This window comes from Choloepus didactylus, chromosome 16 (assembly GCF_015220235.1).
Source record: "Choloepus didactylus isolate mChoDid1 chromosome 16, mChoDid1.pri, whole genome shotgun sequence".
Taxonomy (NCBI): Eukaryota; Metazoa; Chordata; class Mammalia; order Pilosa; family Megalonychidae; genus Choloepus; species Choloepus didactylus.
In genome coordinates, this window is record NC_051322.1 from 13,881,125 (window position 1) to 13,897,548 (window position 16,424).

Here is a 16,424-nt window from a genome sequence, read left to right on the forward strand (position 1 = left end):
TTATTGACGATGAAGCAGGGAAGGATTTCCAGAATGACAGACACTCAGTGAACCTTCTCTCTGGCTCTACAAACAGGGCTCTCTATTTTGTATAGGTGTGGCCAAGAAGATAGGGACTCATTCTCTCCCTACTTCTTGACTTGGGTTATGGTTTCATCCTGTGAGGAGCAGGCTGCCTGCTTTTCTCCTCTCTCCAGCCCCATCTTATAGAAGCTCCATTCAACCCAAGCTTCTTAGAAAAGAAGAATGGATTTCCCTTTCTCCTCCCAATGCCCAGAAAATAGACCTTTTTAAATTTTTTATGCAATTTATTGAGATAAATTCACATACCATACAATCATCCAAAGTATACAATCAGTTGTTCACAGTATCATCATATAGTTGTATATTCATCATCACAATCATTGAACATTTTCTTTACTCCAAAAAATAAAAATAAAAGTACAAAAGGAACATCCCATATCCCTCTTCCTCCTATTATTCATTTACTTTTTGTCCTCACTTTTCTTCTTGTGTGTTCATATGCTGGATAAAGGGAGTGTGAGCCACAAGGTTTTCACAATCACATGGTCAAACCATATAAGCCTTACAGTTATACAATCATCTTCAAGAACCAATGATACAGGATTGAAGTTCAACAGTTTCAGGTATTTCCTTCTAGCTATTATAATACACTAAAAACTAAAAGGGATATCTATATAATGCATAAGAATAACCTCCAGAATGACCTCTAGACTCCATTTGAAATCTCTCAGCCACTGAAACTTTATTTTGTTTCATTGCTCTTCCCCCTTTAATCCAGACATCTCAGAAAACAGACTTTAGAACAAAAATTTAACTGGAGATAAAGGAGGACATTCATAATGATAATATCAGTCCATAAGAAATATAATTATAAACTTATATGCACTTAAAAACAGAGCACCAAAATGCATGAAGCTAGAAATGACAGAATTAAAGGGAGAAAACAGAATTCAAAAATAATAGTTAAAGACACCAGTATCCCACTTTCAATAATGGATAGGGCAATGCGGCAGAAGATCAATAAAGAAATAAAAATCTTGACAACACTTTAACCAACAAACCAAACAGACATCTGTAGAATATTCCATCAAATAGCAGCAGAATACTCATTCTTCTCAAGTGCACACAAACAGTTCTCCAGGGTAAACCGTATGCTTGGAGGAAACACAATACATTTAAAAAGATTAAAATTAAGTAAAGTGTATTCTCTTACCACAATGGAATTAAAATAGAAATCAATAACAGAAAGAAATATGTGAAGTTCACAAATATATGGAAATTGAATAACAACACTCCTAAATAACCAAAAGTCAAAAAAGGAATCATAAGGGAAATAAAATCCTTTGAAACAAATGAAAATGAAAACAGGATGCAGGGAATTTGCCTCACTGGTATATTTATAGCTGTAAAACACTCATATTAAAAAAGAAGAAAGGTTTCAAGTCAATGACCTAAATTTCTACCTTAGGAAAACGGTAAAAGAGTAAACAAAACTCACAGTGAAGAGAAAGAAGGAAATTATGTAGACCAGAGAAGAAATAAATGAAGCAAAAAATAGGAAAACAAAAGAGACAACAAATTTTTTAAATGTTCCAAACAAGCATATTATCAACCTGTAATCCTAGTCGAGCCGAGGGGTTAACAGAAGCCAGGTTCCGGACGCAGGGCCCGGGAAGGGGCAATGCAGGTGGGCAGGGCTGTTTCAGTCATCATTCTGTATTGAAGATATAAGAATCGGAGTCGTGCCAAAATGTTTAAAGTATAGTTGTGAAATTTCCACTGCGGAAACTTAAATGAGACTTAATATTTAGGATTAGTGGGTATTCCCAATGGAGTTAAGCAAGGGGAAGGAATGTTATGAAACAACAAACAGAAACCACAGTCTGCTGCTCCTTTAAAGACACATACTGTCATTTACATTGATAATTGTAGTCTAATTCTGTCTCAGTATGATACGAGATACCATGGTAACAACACACTGAAAATGGTTTCCATGTAAAGATGTTTTTGTTTCTTTACTGGTTATACAAAATGATGAGTTTTAAGTTTCTTTCTTATCTTGGAATTCTACCTTCAATATACCAGTCACTGGGATGGTTGCTGAGGATGGGTGCACTGACTATGACCACATCCCAGTGTAGGCATTATGGAGTTGGCAGTGTGCAAAGGAAAACATAATTGTTGAAAGGAAAACTATTTGTACAATTAAATAATCATGTATGTCAAAGTTCTACATGGTGCAGATACTACAGGAGGGCATGGTACATCTGAAGGATACCCTGTTCTATAGGATCATGGGTGGGTCCCCTAGGAAGCAAAGCTTATTTAAGCTGACACTTGAGGATGTTTTGCCAAAGTCGAGGCAAAAGATGGAGAAAGATGCCAAGTTGAAGTCTGTATTCAACACTCCCAGCGTCCAAGATGCTGGACTCCCTTGCTGTACTGCAGTGCATAATCTGAGTTTAGGAATAGTGAAGGGAAAACAAGGAAGTGGCTTAGTTTCTCCTGAATAATCTAAGATTCCACCCCCCCCCCATATTACATAGAAAGGATTATTAATAGAGAACATAATTTTGATTATGGCTTGACAAATATGGACATTCCTATAATGGAAAAATCCTAGGTGGAAATGGAAAATCTATTCACTTGACCAATGTCTTAGTATAATCCTATGTATTACCAGCAATGAATTTAAAAGCAACACTTGGAAATGTTTAATAAGGTGGATTTTGTTAGACAGATTTTAAGGTGATAAGAATCAGTCTTTCTGAGTACATTCTCCTGTAGGCTTTGAAACACTTTAACCTCCCACTTTCAAACTAGGAGTAAATTAGTGGAGCAAGCCAGTCCATAGTGAGTGGAAAAAAAAAAATAGACTGTTCATACATTAAGCTAAGAGGAATGCATAAACATGTTGACTACATAAAACCCTAAAATAGCATTTGATCATCTCTTGTACTTGAAATCGAGTCATGCATTTCAAAGCTGTATTGTAAACCTTCATGTTCCAAAACTGGTCAAAGCACCAAAGTGTTTCTTAACTTTAACTACAGATAAAACCACCTTCCTTCTACTAAATGCCAGGAATCTTTGAAATCTTTAGAAAGGCCAAAATTCTTTCAAGCCTGCCTGGAATGATACTATCCCTTTAAGAGCTCATTTTCCACAGTCCCAGGTCCTCCAGAGAGATTCTATATTCTTCAGATAAAAGCATGTCTTCCAAATCTTAAAATTGGCTTCCCTTAAACTTCTTTCAACTAAATTTATAAAACAAATCACAATGAGGACGAAAGTTACCTGTACTTAGTTATACATGGCTTGTTTTTAATGTGAACTATACATGAGGTAAATACAGCACATTTTTTATTTTCTTATATATAATTAAAGCATTCTCATACCAGAAAGTCTGAAACATGTTTTTTACCTTTTCAAAGTAACTTAAACTGAGCTAAGAGCTTAAAAACAAAACACAAACAAAAAGTCCTCTAATCAGGTTTTAACTGTGCTCTTCTTTATGCTTGGTAGAACAGCAATAGTGAAGCCCCTTTTAAAAATAAAAATGTATGAAATTATTGGCATTTGTAAAAGGATAGACTTCTGTTTCCTATTTGGTGTTGCAGGTAGCTGGTAATGAAAACTGTTGTTTTGGATTTCCTATGTCATAGGTTTAAACCATCAGAATAAATCTTCACTTAATATCCCTTCCTATTATGAATGAATATGGATGGATATTCTAGATTCAGCAAAGATCAGGGCCAAGCTGAATATTTTGTGGCTGAACAACATGTACTACGTAAATGAGTGGCATGTGATTAAATATACCTCCATATTTAATATTTCATTCATTCTTTGCATGGTTACTGGATGCCAGGGGCATTTTTTGGCATTGTGTATATGAAGCAGCAGTAAACAAAAATCAGTCCTCCCATTAGGTGGCTTATGTTATGGAGAAACAGACAATAACCATGTTTTATAAGTATAGATATAGACATAGATATATTCATATATAGTTATAAATAAAGAAATAAGTCTTGGGATAGATAAAGAAATAGATACAAATATATAAAAGTTAAAATAGAAATAAGATTGGTAAAGATAATGGTTATATAAAACATTAACAAGGAAGAGCAATAAAGCAGTCTTAAGAGGCTGGAAAAACATGAAGGCTAATTATATTATATTGATGATTTTTCTTTTCACAGAAATTTTTTACTTCATTTATGAAGTTAGATAAATGAATTACCTAATCAAGGTAAATGAATTACTGAAGGGAATTCCTGAAAGTTATTATAAAAACCAAAAAAAAAAAAAACTTACATGAATCATTTATACATTTGTCATTGTTCTTTCAAACTGTATAAAAAGCTAAGGCCTGCATTCTAAAAATAGAAACATTATGCAATGTTTTAATATATGTTTAATATTTATTAAAAATAATCATTACATTTCTTCTTAAAGTCTTACTCCTTTGCTTCTAAGCCATTAGAACATTCTGAACTTTACATTTTATTTGGTTTTAATCTTATATTATACCTTATTTAGCACTGACACATGTTCTATACTCTAGAAACATCTAATAGATTTAATAAAAATGAATTTAATTAAATCCAAATTTCTCATTATGCAGAAATAAATACCATAAGTAGGGTTTTTGTCTTTGAGTTAGGGAAGAATTTCTTCGATATGATATCAAAAGCTCAGTCAATAAAGGAAAAACATGTTAAATCATACATTTTCCAAATACAAATTTCTGGTCTTCTAAAGACTTTGTTAAGAAATTGAAAAGTCAAACCACAGACTGAGAGAAAATATTTACAAATTACATATACAATAAAGGACTCTTGTCTAGAATTTCTAAAGAGCTGCCCAAAGTCAATAATTAAATTTTTTTAATGTTTTTCTTTAAGTTAAACATACACCTAGCATATGATCCAGCCATTGTCCTTCTAGATGTTTGCCCAAGAAAAATGGACGCTTATGTCTGCACAAAGACTTTTATACAAATGTTCACAGCAACTTTATTTTAGATAGCAAAACTGGTTACAAAACAAATATCCATCACTAGGTAAATGGTTAAACAAATTCCTACAATGGAATGGTTCTAAGCAATATAACTATTGATATATGCAACCACATGAATGCATCTCAAACTATTCTGTGTGATAAAAGCCAGAACATCCTCCTCTAAAGAAAAAGTACATCATTTATATAAAATGGTAGGAAATGCCAGTAAGTCTGTAGTGAGAGAAAGCAGATTGATGTTTCTGGGCTGTAACTGGGCGTTGAAGAGCTATTGAGAATGATTACATTTAGGACATGAGGGAAACATTTGGGCATAAAATCATTATCTTGATTATATAATTATACCACAGGTATATAGGTATATGTGTGTGTGTGAATAATTCTACACTTTAAATATATGAAGTTTATTATGTCAGTTATACCTTGTTTAAAAAGAAAATGAAACAAAAAACAGGGACATAAATGGCATTTCATCAGAATGCTCCTAGGGTTTGAGCTCTCTCTGTGCCCAGGGTGTAGAATTCATAAAGCCCCTCTTTGCCTTTTCTGATTCCCAAAAGGGAAGCAATACTATGATCTTGAAGTCATCTAGCTGTGTACTGGGGATTATGAGGCCCTAGCATTTTTGTTTTTTGATTTTTGTTTTTAATTTTGTACAAACCAGGTGACAAAGATGGAGGTAAGTAAATGACAAGAAAGCTTGGAAAGGCTCAGCACTGACAAACCAGACATTAGTTCTGCAAATGGGGAAAAAGGTGAGAATAAGTGTAATTCCTCCTCCAACCCTATCCTTGCATATAAGGAAAATACAGATTGGAATAGATAATTATATTGATTAGTGTGTCACAGAAATACTTTGGAGGCTGCCAGGATTCGAACACTGAATTGGAGGGTGTCCCTTGCCAGTTTACCACACTTCCTACACTGGGAAGCAGGTCCCTGCCCTATATGTCAGGGCACTGAGAAAATGACAGTCTCACATTTTGTGCTGTCATTGCCAGTGCCAGCAGCCGGCTGCCACATCCTTGTACTAACAAGTTGTGTGGCTTGTTGATATCAGTGAAAAGGAGTTGGTGATATTCGGTTTCATCAGGAAAGAGAAGACACTGAAAGCCAGGATGTGCTCTGAAGAAAGAAGTAAAGAACAAATGAAGGAATGGTTGGAGTTACTGGTTCTGGAACCAGAGGATAGATGGACACTTCATTGAAGGACATGGCCAGGTGGCCTGAGGGACAAATAATAGAGTTTAACCATGTCAAATTCTGAAATTTCCTAAAGATTCTCCTGAGATTTCTTGGGCCTTGCTGTGATCCATCAGACTTTGGAAATTATGAATGACTCTGCCAAGTGGAAAGCTGTAAGCTGTAGAGAGGTCCTGGAAGATTGTAGAAAAGATAATGTCCATAGAAGGAGGAATATTAGATGAAAGTGTTTGGTTTTAAGAATTGGAGCATGGATATCAGAGACTCAGCTTCCATTCCTCATTTGATGGTGCTCCTAGAGCAAGATAAGAGTCTTGGGAAGGCTCTGCTTAAGCACAAGGGGTTCTGGGGAGGAAGGGCAAAGTGTAGCAAGACTGTGGATATAACCCAACTAATTGGTATTCAATATCATTTTAAATAAAAATACTTCATTCAGAATCAGTTTTCTGAAACATTTATTTTTTTCATATTTGGAAAGTTGACCTAAAAAGAAAAGAAATATTTATTTTTCTAACAGAAGCAGTGTATTAAAGGTATGAAATAATATTTGCCACTTCCTCTGATCTTGTACTTTATTATCATTGTACTGGTAATATGGAACAAAATATGAGATTTTAAAAGTGAAATATGGGAATTCTTGGAAATTAGCTATTGCTATTATTATTGGCTCAAGAGTATTTTAATTGTATTCCCCCATACACTTCAGTTAAAATAATTGCTTGTTTAGTGATGACTAGCGATTTCTATTGATTCTTTTAAAAAACGGCCCCTGTAAACTTACCACTTATGGTGGCTTGTTCCCCAAATGTAGACATGTTCTTGGAATTAATATGCATTCTTTCTCCTGCGGGTGTAACCCATTGCAGATAGGACCTCTTGAAGGTATTATTTTTAGCTAAGGTGTGACCCAACTGAATCAGGATGCACCTTAATCCAGATTACTGGAGTCATTTATAAACAGAAGAAATTCAGACACAGATATAAAAAAAGTCATGATGATGAGCCAAAAGCCAGGAACTCAGAAGAGAAAGGAAAGGACATTGTCATGTGATGGGAAACAGAGATTAAGCCAGGGAACACAAAGATGGCTGGCCAGCCAGACCGCGAGGTGACGCCAGCAGGAAGCAAGCCTTATACCAATGGCTTGATTTGGAATGCCTTCTGGCCTCTGAGACTGTGAGCCACTAAATTCCTGTTGTTTCAAATGTGATATTTGTCATAGCAGCCCGGAAACTGAGACAACACTTGTACCTTTCTGATTAATTATAAGTTTAAATTTTTTGACAACTTAAAGAATTACAATCGTATGCTTTCTTAAAAAGCCTTTGAAATTTAAATTATAATCTGTATATGAATGTATAGAATGTGTGAATCAGTAAGGTAAACACAGTATATGTGTAAATATTGTTATGTATATATTTAAATAGTAAAACAACCAAATACAAATTAGTTGCATTATATTTAATTCTCAAAGATTGATTTCAATATGTGAATTTTAGAGTTTACTCACTACAAGTTAGTAAATCCTGCATTAGATTTAGATAAAATCTAATCAAATTATTTCAACTATAGAAAATAAGAATTTTCATGTGAAATAATGAGAAAGCATTAGTATATGGAAAAATTTAGATATTAATGGGAATATTTGATCATTCTCTTCTCTTTAAAGTATAATCATCTTCTCTAAATAAGTGAGTGTATTTATTATCCTGGAAGAGTATTTTTTTTTTCATTTTTTTGTGGCTTATATAATTACAGAAGGAATCTTCTGGCTATCTTAGACCCGACTAGTTAAGCATATAGTAGACAGAAACAACAGAAAGTGACAAAATGGTCCTCTGAAACTATCAGAAACAAATAGACTCTGGGAAAACAATGCAGGGCAGTCGCAGCCTCAACTCTTCAGTCACTGTGCACACATCTCAGTCCTATCCAGTGCAATCACCTGGAGATCCACAGCACATGCAGCAGCAGCTGGGCTATTTAGCATACCTCTTCACTGTATAAATCTCTCTCTGTTAAGCTAACAAATTGGCCATGCTGCATATTAAAAAAAAAAAAAAAAAGTGAAAGAACAAAATCATTGGCAAAGCATTCAACCCTGGCTGATTTTTTTTTTGCTCCTGTCTTATGATTTTTCATTTAGGTGAAGGCATAGTGCTAGTATTTAGATTCCTACATGTGTATACAAAACCAGCACTTAAATGCTCCTGGATGGAGCAAGGTATTTACACTAAGTAAAATAGCTGTTTGTAGGGATTGAGTAGAGGTGACAGACAACTTGTCATTTAATATTTAGTGACTTGCCATCATAGTATGTGGAAAAGAAAATATATATGATGAAACTCTGTTTGGGGGAATTTATGTTAATAATGACATAAATCAATGAGGAAGAGAGGGAAGAAGAAGGCTGCATAGAAAAGAAATGAAAATTATGATAATAAGGAATATGGAGAGAGAGAGAATGAGAGATAATATAATTAAGGTTATGAGAATGTATTTCATCCTGTCCACTGATTAGAACTACACCTGTTCTTGTGGTTTAAAAATAATTCAAATACATACTGAATGCCTAAACATAATACGTATTTATTTTAAGGTTTTGAAAAGAAATCACAAAAATCAGTATATAAGGCAGCGTTCTGTCCTAAGACACCATTTAAAATATATATTTCTCAGAAACCATTCTTGTCACTGTCTCAGAAAATACTTCTTAGAATGAAGCATTTGAAATGAAAAGAAATGGAATGAATTCTGCTTCAGACCTTTGAGATGTATACCTGATATCACAAAATTTCAGAAGAAAAACTGGAGTGGTCATTAAACGAGTTACATGGAAGTTTAACTTCTACATTCTAGTTGAACAATGTTTCTTGTTCCTCTTCAATGTGCAGTTCTCCAGATGTGCCGGTTTGAATGTATTATGTCCCCCAGAAAAAGCCATATTCTTTGATGCAATCTTGTGGGGCAGACATATTAGTGGGGATTAAGTTATTTGCATGGAAATGCACCCCACCCAACTGTGGGTGATGACTCTAATTGGATAATTTCCATGGAGGTGTTAACCCACCCATTCAGGGTGGGTCTAAATTGAATCACTGGAGCCATATAAATGAGCTGACAAACAAAAGGAACTCAGTGCAGCTGTGAGTGACATTTTGAAGTGCCACTGAGAGGGATGCTTTGAAGAATGCAGAGAAGCTGAGAGAGTAGCTGCAGATGAGAGACAGTTTGAAGATGGCCATTGAATACAGACTCTTGCTCCAGAGAAGCTAAGAGAGGAAAAACGCCCCAAGTGCAGCTAAGAGCGACATTTTGAAGAGGAGCTACAGCCAAAAGGGACACTTTGAAGAATGCACTGGAACTGAGAGGAGCTTCAGCTTACAGAGACATTTTGGAGACATCCTTTGAAAGCAGACTTTTGCTCCAGAGAAGCTAAGAGAGGACAAACGCCCCAAGAGCAACTAAGAGTGACATTTTTGAGGAGCTGAAGCCTAGAGAGAAACATCCTGGGAGAAAGCCATTTTGAAACCAAAACTTGGAGCAGACTCCAGCCACATGTCTTCCCAGCTAAAAGAGGTTTTCCAGATGCCTTTGGCCATCTTCCAGTGAAGGTACCCAGTTGTAGATGTGTTACCTTGGACACTTTATGGCCTTAAGACTGTAACTGTGTAACCAAATAAACCCCCTTTTATAAAAGCCAATCCATTTCTGGTGTTTTGCATTCCAGCAGCATTAACAAACTAGAACACCAGACAGTTTAGCTTTGGCTTGAATAAATAGGATTTATTTTTTAAATGATGCTAAATACAACTTTCAAGGAGGGGCAACAAACCTTAAAGGACTTTACCTATTCTCAATGAGATTTTTAAGGATAAAAAAAATCCAAGGGGTGTTTTGGGGTGAGATACAATATGCATGATGAAATAAAAGAAAGAGCTACTACATTAGGAATTTTCTGAATAACCTTCGGAGATACACTGTAGCATACTAAGAGCATGCATTTAAGTGTTGGAGTTTATAACATTTTTGATAATTGATTGCTTTCTCTTTTGATAAACAAAACAAACAGAATACCCTGATGTATGCATGGGGGATATGTTTAGATTTTGATAGTGGGATTCCACAGTTGGGTTTCATCTTATAATAAGCTGCAAATTAAGTGGAAACATCAATATAATTGTGACTCTGTGATAGAATGTGTCTTCTTAATTACACTTACCATGGGCTGTGCTTTAAGTCTGTAAATCAAGTGCAGCAAATCTATTTCTGTGGCTGCATTGTTTGGAGCCTCAGTTCCTGTGTTCGCATTGGTAACTGTGCTGTATGAGAACAGAATTTCTGCCGGTGCTTGGAATTGCTCTAATTTGTTCTGGTAATGGGCGCCAGATGTCAGAGTATAAAAGGACGCTGGACCAGGCAAAAAGATTGCCATTCTGACCTTCTATTGAATTCCAAAGTCCTTGCCGCTTTTTGTCTTCTGTGAAAATGAAACATTCGCAAACATGCTGAATGAGGTGGGACAAACAACTTCCCTCCTATGGAAGCTGAAGAGAAACGGCTTCTTGGCGCTTCCCTGGAAGGGTGACATATGCCCCTTTCCTCCAAGCTCTACTTTTAAGGGGAAGAGAGCAGAAAGAAAGGGGAGGAAAGGGAACCCAGTCACCTCACAGAGTCATCTCCTACTTCTTCAAAATCGCATTCCCCCCAACTGGGCCTTTGACATTTCTCTTTAGTAAAGATGAAGAATGGCTTTGAAGTTTTGTTATTTGTCCCTTATTTTTCAGTAACTTCAGGGCTACAATTCTTTTGCTTGTATAATGCATATCTAATTTATTGCATTTGTCACCCTATTTCTTTTGGAAAAATGTTTTTAGATCTGAAAAGGTCTCGCAGAGTATTATAGTCAGATGTCTGCTGCTGTTGATAAGGCTATGAACTAGTGAGAAAGTCGGTCAACTAGTCCAGTATTTACCTGTCTGGGCATTTACGTCTCATTTTCATTATCTGATTTTCTACAGGTTCACAGGATTCTGTGCAAGTCATATTTATTTGTAATGAAATTTACCTTCCAGACATTTTCAAATGAATTTTGATTGTGTTTTCTTGGTATAAAGGGGGGATTTCAGTTACTAGTGTCCCTACCATGAGCTTCTGTATTTTCTTTTGTGATGATATAGCTGAAGAAAATGAAGACCATTCTTTATTGAGAGAAAATGCGATTTGTTCTCAGGAGAAGTGGGGAATTATAGAAAAAAATTAATTAACCAGTCATTCTGTTTATTAACTCCTTAACATTTAAATAGCATATAAGAAGTTTGAAAATTCACATAAAAGTCTAAAATTATTTTTAAATTGTAATTATCTACTATTTGCCCAACATTGCTGGGTACAATAGACAGAATTTAAGGTCAGTAGAAAATGAGGTTTATTCAGGTGTTGATACCCATAAAACTCTGCTGCCACTGCACATTTCCTTGTAATTGAGATAATCACAGTTGTTACATTTCTGCTCCTTGATTTTCCCCCTAAATATCAGAAAATCTAAGTATGTCTTATATTGTCTTGAGTTTGTTTTATCCCTTTTACTCCATGTGATTTCATTTTTTTCTGTAGTAATTTCTTTCATTTATGATTTCTTTGAGAATAACAAATATTCAAGAAATGAGTTTTAAATAGAGACAACTAAAGCCACTGCAAAACCTAATTACCCTAATTGGCTTCCTGAGCCCTGTTCATTGATGATGTTTATTTAAGGTTACTCTACTTGTTCAGTGTTCCCCACAGTATCTAGCAGCACGTTCTTTAGTGTGGTCAGCACCGTCACTGTGAAACACTGACCCATGTTACAGGGCAGCTTGAAGTAGTAAACAGTCTCCATAGGGACATGAGCAAGATGGTGCTCGATGCTGGAGGTTCTTCCCCTGCCAGTTTTAAGACCACATGTAGATGACTTGCCCTCTTTGATGCTCAAGTATTCTCATCTATCAAATGGGGTTAATATATTTTATTTTGTAAAGATTTTCTACAATATATTTGATAAAACACCTGGAACATAGTGTGTACTCAAATAAATGCTATGGAAAATACATTGTGACAGTTCAATGCATCAGCAGTCTTCGGCAATTAACCTGACTTGTACTGTTAATTTTGTAAACTTTTTTCAAATTCTAATGGTTGTAAATGTTACATATGAAATCACTTACAAATAATTACACAGTGCTACACCATTTCTTGACATCTCTTAAGTCATGTTTAATTGACTACATTTAAATATCCACAGCCAGAGGCCCTATTTTCTCTCTTGAATGCAGTCAGGATAGAACAGCTATGATATTCCTTCAAATTTAAATGTTAGACCGAACTTTCTAGATCCAAATGTTTTTAACCATTCTACCATTCTAGCAGTAAGTGTAAAAATCAGCTGAAATGAAGTAACCCACGATATTTCTTTCTAGGCTCTCTTGTTGACTATCTTACTCTTTGTGATTATCTCCCTATCGCCTCTTACTTTCGAACACCAAAGCATTAATGGGACTGATTGTTCCCCCTTCCCTGGTGTTTTCCTTCTCTTGCTGGGACAGATTGGCCATCTTCAAGTAGCTTTAATGTTTACTTGTATAAAAAGCTTATACATCTATTGGTTATAATTTCCATCACACCTTTCCTAAAGGTGAAGGAAGTAACATATTTCCTTTTTTTTCCTTTCTATTAATAAATCGTTTCTTCAGTGAACAAGGAGAACTGGATGGGGAGGAGGGCTAACTCAATTAAACAAGTTTATTAGAAACTAATGAATGTATTTGCAGAGAAGCCATAGATCTTTTAGGTCAGACATAAATATGAAATGTAAAGCACAGATTCACACAAATGTCTAAGATGGTAATTTCCCTTGATTATAGTATCTTGGGTAAGTTTTACAAAGGCATAGGTATTTATCTCATGATAAAAAAGCATTTGAGATATGGTGTTAAGTATTTCATCTAAAAAGAATCGATTTCTTTATTGCCTGTTTTACTCTCCAGTTGCCATTTATTTCAAATAGCACTTAATAATGAAATGAAAATTTTAACTAGAAAATGTTATTAACCATTGTTCTTCTTCCCTGTAAACTTAATAGTCTTTTAACCCTCAGTTAATTATAAAACAGAGAAAACACAGAATGTGTGCAGTGAAAACAACTGATAAGTGGAATTACATCTTCATGGCACTGTCAAAACCACAGAAATTTCTTCTGCCTCAACTTCCTCTGGTTAAGCACAGAAAGATCAAATGCTAACATTGGCTTCTGAATTCTAGAAAGGATGAGGATACTTCTGAAAACATAATCACTCCATTAAAACTGGGAAACACATATTATTTGTCTAGTAGCAGTCTGACTTAGAAATTTTCTCTTACAAATAAAATATATGCCAGAAGGCACTGGTGCAGGCAATACAATAGATCTTAAATGCTTGCACACAAATTCCTGGGTCATAGAATGACCAGTGAGTTTGTATTTAGAAGCTTTGCATGCTGGGTTCGACTAAAAATTACTAACAAATGCTCTTGAACATGGTAATTGAAATCTGTGGTGACAATTTCTTCAAAGAAAAACAATATTAATAACTTCCCTACATTTGTCACAAGGTTTGTTCATATCCATTGACATAACTAATGCAAAAACATTAAAAAAATAATTTGTTTAGGTATTATAGAAATACTAGTTTCATATGGGGGTTATTTTATTTGTTGATTAGACTGATATAATGCAGTTAATTATAAACAAATTTACCATTAAATAAGCCGTAAGGAAAAAACTCACTGTCTATGCTTTTAGTAGGAAACGTATATCCCTGCTCATCTGCACTTAAAAATTTTGGTGTTTTCTTTTTTAAAATACTCCTTAAAAAAACAACAACAACAACAACAACATGTTTCTCATTGTCCTTGAATATTTTGCTTCAGTCACTCATTTTCTTTTCTAAAGGCAGATCTGATTCTACAGTAATACAGACAGGAATGTTCTCAGTATTTGAGGATTTTCTCTTAAGAAACAAACAAACAAAACTTACTCCCCTTGCAGTATAATGATGCAGGAAATTACTCCCATTGGGTAAAGGCTCTTTTCTGCTTCTCAGAAGGCTTTGTTATAAGGCACTTTTATCATCTCAAGAGTTATGGTAATCCATTGACATCTACTAATAATTTTATAATCAACCAACAAATGGAGTTATTATTTACTTGTATAAGGCCTAAATTCCTATCCATTCAGAGAGGCTTTCACCACTGAATTTTGGTAATAATTTTTACTCCAACCAAATGTATGGTTTTGTGGGGAGATGCTAATCATAGGCCTGTCTACCCCGCCCTCTGTGATGGGCACTTGACTCAAGGTTGGGTAATCGTACCTCAGAGTGCCCACCCCCACCCCTACCTGTAGGTAAACCTGGGAATGGGCAAGGGGTAGTGGGCTTTCTTTCTCCAGAGTTTCTGGCTTGATTTTCCTGAAAAAAGGTCATTTTACCTTTCTCAAAAAGGCATTGTAGGGTTAAATGAAGCTGTTTGTAACAGTATTGGCTCAACTTCTTATATATGCCCTATAAACAAGAATACACCTAAGCCTAGCTGCAGAAAAAGAAAATGAGGCCATGTTCACAGAAAGAGTTGAGCTAAAGAGAGGTCTAACTTTGTTTGATTCCCAGAACAAGGCCAGCTTCACTCCTGTCCTCCCTTTATGGAAAATGAATTACTAAATCTTGTCCTAGTTGAGTTTCATTCACTTGCAATGGAAATCCTGATTAGTATCTTTCTATATAAGAGACTCTTCTGGATGCTTTGATAGAGACTGACTTCTTGGTGTTATGTGGTAAATTAGAGAGATATTTTATGTAAAAATTAGCTCTTAATATATGTGTCCTTGTGCAAGAAATAAAGAGAAGAAATTCCACGATGGTTCACAGGAATTGGAGAAAGACTTGAGACAGTCAGGAGCCTCCAAAGAAGATGTGGGGTTTGATTTAATTTGGGATGATGGCGTGATATTCAAATTGCATAGAAAGGAGAGAACCTTCAAATTCTCGACATCATGACTCTTAGGAGTATTCTGATAATAGCGTAGAGGGATTATGGATACTTCACTTAGAGGCTGTGGCAACCTGGGTGTCTACTCTAAGGATGAGGGAAAGGAAATCAAACAGTTTTGTACAAGTTTGAGTTCACAGGTCAATTCCTTAGAAAAGCAGGGCCTCCATGAGATACTGAGCTTCTTTGCACATACAACAGCAGTATTCACTTTATTTCCAAAAGAAAGGAAAAAAAGGAATATCCTTGTTTATAGTTATCCTTGTTTTTTTTATTTGATAAATAAAGTAATTTTTTTTAAAAAAGGAAAATCCTCTGGAAGGGAACTGATTAATAAGGCACTTGGATAATCTCTGCTCTCCTGGTATATGAATATGCAGCCCAATTTGCTTTAATGAAGGGTTTTCAGGGTCACTGTGGTGCGAAGCCACAGCATGGGGCAGAAGATAATGTTGCCTGATTAGAATAGGCTAATCAGGACGGAAGGACTCAGGTGGTACCCGGTCCACAGTATGTGTGTGGGGGACACCAGAAAGAGGTTAGCACTCTTTCTGTAGCATATGCAGAATGGCTTGGCTGGAAGTTGTATTCATATTGCTCTTGTTCTGTTCATAGTTCCTCCACTGAATTGCCAAGTTATCACTTAAACTCATGTCCCTCATTTCAAATGGAGGTTTTAGACTGGGTCTGTGTTATCGCAAAGGGGCACACTTGTAATTATTTGAAAATATTAAACTATATGAATAGTATATTACTATTTGTGAATATGTTCATGTGTACTTATTGGATGATATATAAACATACATGCATATTAGGTGTGAAATACATAGACAAAATCTGGGAGTCTACAAAAATGATTAGTAATGGTTATCTCTGAGTGCTGGGATTATGGGTTATTAGCATTGTATCTTTCATACTTTTCTGTATCAGGTGAATTTTTATAGTAGATATGTATTATGCTTATAATCAGAAAATATGTTCTTTTCACAAATCAAGAAATATAATTAATCTTTATATAAATATAACCATAATTAGTGCTGTACATCCTGGCACCTTGAGTTTGCATGTATTCATAGCTGATTTCCCCATTGTTTTAGAATAGGGGATTTCCA

The 16,424-nt window shown here is 35.2% G+C and overlaps 1 pseudogene; it reads left to right on the forward strand.

Annotated features, from left to right (window-relative positions):
• The first annotated feature begins 5,719 nt into the window (after positions 1 to 5,719).
• The window catches only part of LOC119511227, a 97,403-nt pseudogene continuing 86,698 nt past the window's right edge, over positions 5,720 to 16,424 (forward strand).